The 10211-nt window shown below is 48.4% G+C and overlaps 1 long non-coding RNA gene across 1 annotated transcript; it reads right to left on the bottom strand.

The window, feature by feature from the left end:
* Positions 1-341: 341 nt before the first annotated feature.
* On the bottom strand, positions 342-6668 carry LOC116585269. The gene is made up of 4 exons (XR_004283527.1): positions 5365-6668; positions 3466-3759; positions 3264-3372; positions 342-2877 (listed from the first exon to the last, which is right to left on the bottom strand). It is a non-coding gene; the product is annotated as an uncharacterized LOC116585269 (long non-coding RNA).
* Between the last annotated feature and the right edge of the window lie 3543 nt (positions 6669-10211).

Raw genomic sequence — 10211 nt, 5'->3', positions numbered from 1 at the left:
AATAACAACATACTAACATTTATTTTGGGGCGTTACTGTACTAAACATCTGACCGGCTTAGCTCCGTTAGCCCTCACAGCAAGCCTAGAAGGAAGATAGGGTTGTCTTCACTGTCTTATAAATGAAAAAACTGAGATTCAGTTGGCCAAACTGAGCCAGCTAATGGGGGGCAGAACTCGAATTCAGGTCCCGCTGACGCCCACGCCCTTCACATCCAAGGTCTGGAGTGGGAAACTGGGGGTGGCCCGGGATTTGGTTTGAGAACTCCAACTCCCCTGCCCAAGCAGACACACCCAAGCCACCACGGAGGCATTTGGTTTGAGAACTCCAACTCCCCTGCCCAAGCAGACACACCCAAGCCACCACGGAGGCTCTCCCCGCTGTGCTCAGGAAGAAATGAGGTCAGTCTGACGGGCACCACCCTTCCCACCTGAGCAACCCCCTTTGTGGATTGGAGTTGATTCTTCTGGTTCCTTTCAGTCCCAGTCCATCAGCTTCTCGTGGCCACAGACGGCTCTTTGGGTTCTAGAAAGGCAGTCACAGTCCTTCCAGGCTCCTTTCTCTGGGAATTTTGACCAAGCCCCCAGGGCTGGGAGCCGATGCCTTGGAAGTACTCCAGCCCAGAAGACAGGACCCAGGGTCACTCTGGGCCTCCACCATTTACTACCTGCGATCTGGGGCAAGGCCCTATCCTTCTGGGGCCTCTTTTCGTTCCTCTCTTGCAAAGCAGAGATAATGACCCAGGCTCGGGTCAAACAACAGGGAAATGAAGGCGTCTGCAGAAGGAATCAGTATGTAACCGTCTGCTGTTTCTGTGGCATCGCCGGGTCCTGACAGGGGCCAGCTGGGGGGAGTGAGGAAAATCTGGGCTCTTTGCCCCCAGAAGATGTCAAGGTCTTGAGCCCCAAAATGCTTGAACTGACCCCGTCATCAGACTACCTTGAACTTCCGTAAAACCTATTTTAACTCCTCTTTTGTTTCCCAAGTGCAGCCATAGTGAGTCATTTTCCCCTCGGGAACAAGTGTCACCTTCGCAGTTCTGCCCCTTCTATTTTGATGTTAATTTTAGCATTACCTGTGTGGATTGCTGGGTTTTGATCCAAAACAAGCCCTGCCCAGAATAGAACAGAGACAACTCTCTGACTCACTTCACAGCTTAAGACTCCAGCATGTTAATAGCTTTGCCATTTCTCAGGGAGCAGATTCCGGCAACAAAGCCTACTGTGGTGTTCTGGCCTCATAATTTTCGGCAGGAGGATCTGACAAAAGTCCATGGCACAAAGGTGGCACCTGCTAGCTAGTGTTTGGGAAGAATTTGAAAATATCAGAAGAAAGCTCTGTGCAGACTGTCCTGTGTGTCAGTTTGGGGAGCTTGACTTTGCTTTTTCTGTTAAGCCAATCCCCTTAAAATATTAACTCATCCCAGTGAGCAAAGACCTGCCTTTTTCCTGAACCTTCTGCTTCTCCCTTACAGGGTCTCACAAGCAGGCATTTTCTTGTTTTTCTTTTTCTTTTCTTTTAATGTACGATCTGGCCTGTCGAAGGAGACACCAAAATGCCAGGGCAGTCGAGCGAATAATCGGCATTTACGCGGGGCCCCGCCGCGTTTTCGAACCAGAAGGACGACAGAGCCGAGTGAGTGGGGGTCTCTCTGCGTGTGGCTTTGTGCAGCAGGCCTGCCAAGCATTACTATTCCAGCCCTCAAACCTGTGCCAGACTGTTAATATCTTAATGCTTATTCACGTGTCAGGGAGTGCTGGCAGATGTCAGGGAGAACGGAGGCTGTCAACAAGGAAATTACTTACATTCACAGGGTGACGGCGGCAGTCTGTCAGGTAGCGTTTGAAAAGAAGGGAGCAGAGGGGAAAAAAAGAAGGTGGCTGCAAACAGGCTGGGGGAGGGTCCTCTTTCGATGGATAAATTGTTTAAAGACATCTCATTTTCCCTCCGTTCCTAGAGCTAAACCCCAGATACAGCAGTCACAGGTCAATCAGGAAACCAGACGTCCTTGTCTGTTTCTGGGGGCTTCGGCGAGAGCCGGGAGACTGGGGCCTTTTGTGTGTGACCCACGACAAATAACTCAGGTTCTTTCCCGAGCGGCGGGAGTGCGTTCTCCGGGCGTCGGGAGACACACATGGTTTTCCAGACCTGACCGGTTTCACTCAACAGCTACTGACCACCGGCTCTGCGCTCGCTGTGGTGAATGACCCAACGGCTGAATGGACACCGGACGTTTATTTTGAAACACATTCTTTACACTGGAGAGAGGAAAAGGCGTCCTCTTTGCTGCACCGTTTTAAGATCGAGAATCTGAGCTCGGTAGAATTCCGCCTGTGCGGCCCTGACGGAGCCCGCCGGGGGCTTGCCGGTGTGACAGAGGGGGCTGCAGACTGGAGCTTCTGGAGAAAGACCTGTGGGCGATCCTGCCTTGGAAAGCTTCTCTTAGTTCTGGATTTGCCACGGTGATTCTATTTATTGCCTCCTTATGCCTGTACAGCGCTTTTCCTGTCTGTTTCTTCACTTGTCTTCACACCCCCCAGTCCTGCATGTCCATGTGTGCGCTGGGAGGGACGCAGGCACTGTTGGCATCCGTCAGTTCTCAGATACACACATGTAGCTACAAAACTTGCCTTTGAAATGAAAGGTCAGGACCCCCAGAATCACCCTGGAAACACGAGATACCTCCAGTGCTTGTCCCTGATGATGAGAAAAACACCGCTGCGTGGCGATGCCGTTCGGAGTCACGGCGGCTCCGGGGGCTGCCTCGCTCAGTGTGCCACGCCTCCTATTTCACAGCCCCTCCACTGTTTTAGGAGCTCTCCCAGAAGCAGGAGGAGAGAGGAAGTCGGCACCATGTGTGAGTTGCTTCTAGACTCCCTAAGGAAAAGCAAATATTGTACTGATGGAAAGTCCAGGCCTAAAGGTGCCCAGGAGTGCAGGAATTGAGGCCGGGGACTTCCCCCCGAGCGCCTGAGTCACCTGAACTCCTGAAATACACCTGCCATGGGGACTAGCCTCAGGGGAACCAAACCAGTGGCTTGAACGGCAAGGCAGTGACAGTCTAGACGTCCCTTGGCCAGGGAGGTGGCCCTGGTCGATCCCCCTGGACCCCACTCCCCACCCCCCTTCCTGGCCAGCCCCTGACCCTGCCCCAGATGTGAAGTGGTGCGGGGTTGGGATTCGGGGTAAGAGTGCGCTCCTGCCACATCGGCACAGCCCCCCACGAGCATGCCGCCTCCCTGCTGGTCTGGCCGTGGACTCACGGACTGCCCGGGACACACCTCCAGCCGTCGTGCACGAGGCTCCCGGCCCTTTCCCGTGTCCCTGACCCTTTGACGTGCTCTCCTCAAGGGGGCAGAGGCAGATTCCCGTCTGAAAAATGTGGGATCACTGAATCATCCCCCGGGGGTCTTCCAGGGACACCTCGCATGGCAGGAAGGAGTCCGTGAGTTTCCGTCAACTTACCTCACAGCGTCCCTGCTTCTCCTTGCGAAGCTGAAGCAGAGTCATAGGGCCAGAGGCTCTCTGTGGCCCTCATAATGGCTCGGGAGAGTGGAGCTTCTCCACCCCACCTCACCTGCCTTGTCCACACCCACCCCGGCGAGGTCAGTCCAGCCCTTCCTCCCGCGGGCTGCAGCAGTAAGGTCTGGGGAAGAGCGTGCACGTCAGTCCGTCCATCCCGTGACTCGGGCTGAAGAAGTACCTAAAGCCACAGAGAATGTGCTACCAGCCGGACAGAAGCGACGTCATGACAGAATCCTGAGGCATCAGAAAAAACATGAGCGAAGCATCGGGTTTCCTGTACGCGTCTAGTTTCCCATTTGGTTCCCTCCCAGGTACTGCTCAGTTTACTGAAGCGCTCTACTTGTCAACAGTTAAAATCCATAGCATTTTCAAGTCATTTTCTTTTTCTTCCCACTCCTTTCCGTGTTCATGATTGCTAAATATATTATTCTAAATCTTCATGTTTCCTATATCCTCATCTCTAAGTGGATACGGGTCAGAGAGTAATGGGAAAATTAAAAATAACAAGGCTATCACTATCACTAATTGAGTAGTTACTAAGTGCTGGGATAATGTCCTGAACCATTGCCCCTGTGTTATAGGTGAGGATTAGGGTTTAGAAATGTTAAACAATTCCAGGTCTCTTGTTTGTAATCCCAGCTCAAAGGCCAAAGTCCCTCAGGGCCTGTCTGGGACTAGGACAGATGCCAATTTATATGTTCAAATAATCTTGGAACATCTCATATATTTCCTTCATGCTTCTTATGAAATTTTGTAATTTTACATTTTTTTGTGTCATTATTTGATAAGTATTTCTCCCCCCTAGACGCTCAGTTGGCAGATAGCAGAAACCACATCTATTTTTGCGACTGCTGAGCCTGATATACAGTAAGATTATAAGACACATTGAATGAATATTGGAATGACTTACTTAATGAATAAATGAGTTCTTATCTGTCCAACCCCAGAAATCCAAGGTTTTAGTGTAGGCAGCAAGATTGCTATTTTAATGACGTTCTAGGAGACAGAGTATGTAAAGCACCATGTAATAGACCACATTAAGTCCTGCGAGCCGGACAGCCTGGGTTTAAGTCCCAGCTCAATGGTGGCTTTGCTGGCTGTTTGATCTTGGACACGTTACCTGACCTCCCTGTGTCTCAGTTTCCTCATCTGGAAAGTGGAGATAGTAATAGAACTCCCCTCACACGGTTATGAGCATTAAATGAATGCATGACCTCTCAGAAGAGTGCACGGTACTTAGAAAGCTCTGTGTATGTGTTAGATATTATCACCACTCGGAAATTTACTTAGCACGGAGAAAAAAAATACCCCAGGCTAGTTTCATTCAAAGAGTCCTATGTGATAGTATTTATTCACGGATTCAAAGCCCCTGTTCTGGTCCTTCTTGTTTTTGTTTGTTTTTTTACTTAAGATTTTATTTATTTACTTGACATACAGATCACAAGTAGACAGAGACGCAGGCAGAGAGAGAGGAGGAAGCAGGCTCCCTGCTGAGCAGAGAGCCGGATGTGGGGCCCGATCCCAGGACCCTGAGACCATGACCGGAGCGGAAGGCAGAGGCTTTAACCCACTGAGCCACCCAGGCGCCCTGCTCTGGTCCTTCTTAAGGAGGATCCTAACGGTGTTCCTCTCGAAGACGTGGCCCCAGGTTTTTCACTCTCAAGCAGAAAATACCCAACATGAGTCCATCTGGAGATTTCTACTAATCTTTTACCCCTAAGGTTCAGAAAGGAAATATTTAGCAAAGATCAGTTATTTTAAAATTTTGAGCACACATTATAAATATATATTTATAAATATCTACCACCCTGTTGGGCCCACACCCTCCATGGTCCTCACCAGTAACTGTGGAATGAGGCAGATGGTCAAGGGCCTGACCTAGAGGCCCTCCGTCCCAGATTTCATCACGTCCTGCACCTTATTGGCCCGTAGTCCTTAACTGCGTCTTGTCTGCCATCTTACGTCTTGTCTGCTGTCCTTCTGTGCCTTTTCTGATTGTTTTTTCCATTGTTCCTCCAGCCTTCCTGTGACCAGGGTCATCAAGTGGCCCTTTGCCGCTTCCCATTCTCCACGTATTCTCAAGGCTCATGGTGAAATCATAGCAGAGACTTAGAAGAGCGACACATTCAGTCATAATACCTGTGTGGGGATTTGTCTCTACTTCTGCTCCCAACGGGCTACTTGCCTTGGAGCAAGTTATTCAACCTTTCTGGCTTTCTTCACGCTCATCTGTAACAGTGAGACGAATTCTCCACGATGCGTGTTTTGGAATCAGGTTCACCTTCCTCTGCCCTGTCTGTCCGTATCTGTGTCAGAACCGCGGTCACAATAGCACTATTTTCAACAGACCCTTTCCCAAGTCTTTCCTCTCCACCGTATCACTTGGTCCCCGTATCAGAATGGCGAGGTCTTCCTGTTAGGCTCTCACTCTATTTCCAGATAAGGACACTGAGCTAAGACAGAGCAGGATGTGTGACTTGGCAGCATCACAGAGACCCTAGAGCCCAGGCGTATTTTACTGGGGCCTGTCAGGCTTTTCTGCTCCACACGCTGTATGCATGGCATGGGGCAAAACGCTAGCGACACAGCAACAGTCCCACAGGTTTTTGTAATAGAACACACACACAGAGATACACACACAGATACACACACACAGATACACACACACAGACACACACACAAAAACACACACAGACAACTGAGAACTGAAAGTCACAGATGGAAGGACCTATTGAATAAACCCCAATTTCCTTTCATCTTGTTGTCTGTGAACACAGAATCCCCTTGCCCTGGATGGAATCCCCCTCCGTTGTAGGAGGGAGCCCCACCTCTTGCGCATTCCATGAAGGGCCCCGTGAGAGAAGAGATTCATTTTATGTTGACATCATTACTTCATTCTCATGCAAGCACCAGCCTTGGGACGGATGTCTCTCAGCCCCGGTCTGTCTGGACTTCAAGCAGTGCGTGTTTTAACGTATCCTGAAGTGTTGACCTTCTGTAGAGCAACGCAAATCAAAATTGGAAATGATCAGTTTTCTTATAAATCCATGGTGTAGGTCTGGGTGTACGAGAAGTTAATGGACTTTCAGTTTTGTTTTCAGTGAAGTGACACACAGCAGCAGGGTTTACTCTGAAACTGCACAATTTGAATAAGAGCTTTAAGATTATTTGGGTTGTTTTCAAACTACATTTTCTAGGACTTTCAAAGGAATAGTTGGGTTCGTGAATAGGTCCTGCGCTCACACAGTTAAATGCAATCGAGTGTGACAAGGTGCCTGTTGTGTGAGGAGTTTCCTTCCTGCCTGTCCCTCTTGCTGTGCCCACCGACCCGTTCCCATCTCCTCCCCGAATCGCTGACCACCGACCGATTCCTTGTTTATCTGCCCGCGGATTCTTCTCACGTGAGAAATACAATACAGATATATATGCTCTCTTGTTTTATCCTTTTATATACATTATAACTCACACTATACAACAACCGTACCTCCTCTCACTACGTAGCACGTGTGCATTACATATCCGTGCACAGTTTCCTGATTATTCTCTATTATGCTTGCAAACTGACTCTGTGACTGTGTCAGAACTCACTTACCCAGTTCTCTAATGACGGACGCTTGGTTACTTCTGATCTTTTACTTGACGAAACGAATAGCTTTGTTCATGTGTTACTTCGTGTAGCGAGTGGACTGTATCTTTAGGATGATTTTCCTTATCCGCTGTTGATGGGTTCCAAGATCCGTGCATTTGTAACCTTCTACAACAGTGGATTTTTATTAACCTGATGAGCTAAAGAAAAAGATATCTTGGTGCAGCTTTAATTTACGTTTCTGTTAATATGAGTCAGACTGATCATTTTTCCTTGGGGTAAAAGCATTTTCAGAAACAAACCCGTGTGTTCAGTCCTTTGCTGGGATTCCCTTGGTGGGTGCTGATGTTCAGTTAGTGCCGGGACAATAAATACGCGTGTATTTACCGTTTCCTAGTTTGCTATGGGATAGGCTTTTCTTCTCGGAGAAAGTGACCGTTCTTATCTCCCTCGCACCGGACGTTACAGGTGGTTAATTTTGGCAAACCTGAGTCGTGCATCTTTGTATTCTGTGTCTAAGATCGGGCCAAAGCTGAGTTCGAATGCAGAGACGTACAACAACGCCCGACGTCCTCCTCTCTCCGCCGCGCCGCACCCCTGCACATGGTTGAGATTTGCTCGTTACCACCAGGACAAACGCCCGATCTCTCCTCCATAAGGAATTTTAGAATCGCTCCGCCAGTCCCTCCAAGGAAAACTGGAAGAACTGATAAGGTAAAAAGAAAAAAAGCGGAATCGTCTGCCGCAGAATCAGTCTAACAGTGGAGCTAGATGACTGTCCCTTCTTCCTCTCTTGGCTGTGTGAAAATGATTCTTCACCCGTTGATATATTGTTTTCAGAAATTTGAAAAGTAGTGGCTTGTTCTGATGTGGCTGCCCAGGCTATCGAGTTGACCTTCTGACTTCCTAACGCACTAGTTAGAAGAAAGGGAGAAGCTGGAGTCGGAGGGCGGGATGAGTACTAATGAGCTGACGGATGTCCCCTGTGTTCCTGCGCAGCTGTGAGGGCCTGACGTTCCACTGGACTCGGAGCGTGGGGATTAGGAGGCAAGAAGGCGTGCCCCCCGCTTTCTCGGAGCCGGAATTCTAAACCAGCCCCTCCGCCCTGGTTCCAGTGAGACTTATACGGGGAGGCTTCGCAATCATTCAGCGCAGGGGCCCGCGACAAGAAACTCTAAGGATGCAAGTTGGGAACAAATATTTTTTTAAATTCCCCAGATGACTCTAAAGGAAGCTAGAGTGGAAAATCACTGGTGTAGCCATACCCCGGAGATGCCTACAAAACCACGAGGTATTTTGAAGAGGAAGTGGTAATGGAAACTTTGATGTGATGTAATATGGACTAGCTAGCTTCGACTTTGAGGCATTTTTGGCACCATGTTTAGCTTCAAAAGCAATAAAGCCCTAAGCCAGCATTCCAATGTAAAGATAAGTTGGAAGATAGAAGAACAGGTGAGATGGTACCTCCAGGAAAAACACCGGACATCTCCAGACTGCGGCCCTTTCTCTGAGATGGAGGACCTGGTGTCTTCCAAAAAGCCAATGTCAAGAAAAGCAGAGTGGGCTGGGAGTGAGCGATATAGATTAATAGAAAACAAAGAAACAACAACCCAGTAGAACACCTTGATTATATCCTTGTTCAAAAAGAAATCTCTGGGAATAATATTTTTGGATAATTTAGGAAACTTAATATTTAAATATATACTAGAAATCAGATGATATTAATTAATACGGTTGATTTTTCCTAGGTGTTAGATATATCATTATCTAGGTACAAGAATGTAAGGAGACGCGTACTGAAGTGTGTAGTGCTATCAGCAACTTTCAAGTGGTTTTTCAACAACAGAAAATGAAAGCCACACGTAGAGATAAGCAAATCCGGCCCCACTTTTCTGAGGAGTCTGGAAGAGGCTGTGGTATTAGAGAGGAGAGAGGCCGCTGCATAGTAATGATGATTATATTTAATTAACAACCATTTACTGAGTTTTATGTGCCAGGTACTGAACTAATGACTTTATATGCCAGGTATTAGTTCCTTTTTAAAACAAGCATTATTAGCATTTTAATTTTACAAATGAGAAAACTGAAGCTTGTAGTAAGTGAACAGCTTTGGCGCACACGGAGCCAGAGTCCGAACCAAGTCCTTCCTGCTTCCACTGCGGGAGGCCTCGATGGCCAGGCGGCCTCGGCCGCCTCGGACGGTGCTGCAGCCACACGGGTGGTCACGGAACGCACGCGCCGTGGACTTCCTCCATCGCAAGTCATCACAGGGAAAATCCGTCCGATGTCCCTGTGTCTGCTTCACGGACTAGGTCCTCCTTGCCATACAGAGACCAGAGCTGGGCCGACCTCGGTCCAAATCCTGGATCTGTCATTTATTAGATGTTTGTTCTCAGGCAGCTTTTTTAAAAACCTTCCTTCAGTTTCGGTTCCTCTTCTAGAAACGGACTTCTCTCTATGGGATTGTTAGGCTGCTTCAATAGATGTATAGAGAAAGCACTTAGCACATCCTTGATGATTAGTAAATGTTGAGTAAGCGTCAGTCACCCATCCCCAGCTTTTTAAAAATTAGACTTGAATGGCTACAAATGACGGAAAATCACCTGATACTCAAAGTGATTGCCAGTGCTGGACCCTACAGTCACTAAGTATGGACTTGGCGTCAGGGATCATGGCTTTGCATACCTACACCCACTGCAGGAAAACTCAGCTAGTGTGCACAGACTTGTGTTTGTGGTCAGTATGATCGTCATTAGGATGCGTGTATTAAGACTGTGCGTTTATTAGACCTCTGCCTTCTTTTAATTAATAACACCGCAACCCACTGATAGAGACAGGTCGACCTGAAGCGGAGGACTTAAAATTAAGAGCCATAGCTGTCCTCGACTCAGGTGGCTGAGTACCTAACATCTCCTGAGCTAAAACATGGGCACGGAGCAAAGGGAAGTACTTCAAGCAGGCGCACACTGGTTCAGAGAGTCCTAGCCTGAGACTGACCGGTGTTCCACAGCCCATAGGATCGGCAGCTCCGTCCGCTGTATGGACAGGCTGGTTGAGCAAAGGGGAATATTTTAGCGCGAGTTTGGGGAGCCACACAGTA

Source organism: Mustela erminea, chromosome 2 (genome assembly GCF_009829155.1).
Source record: "Mustela erminea isolate mMusErm1 chromosome 2, mMusErm1.Pri, whole genome shotgun sequence".
NCBI classification, from domain to species: Eukaryota; Metazoa; Chordata; class Mammalia; order Carnivora; family Mustelidae; genus Mustela; species Mustela erminea.
This window is presented reverse-complemented; position numbering and strand designations above follow the sequence as displayed.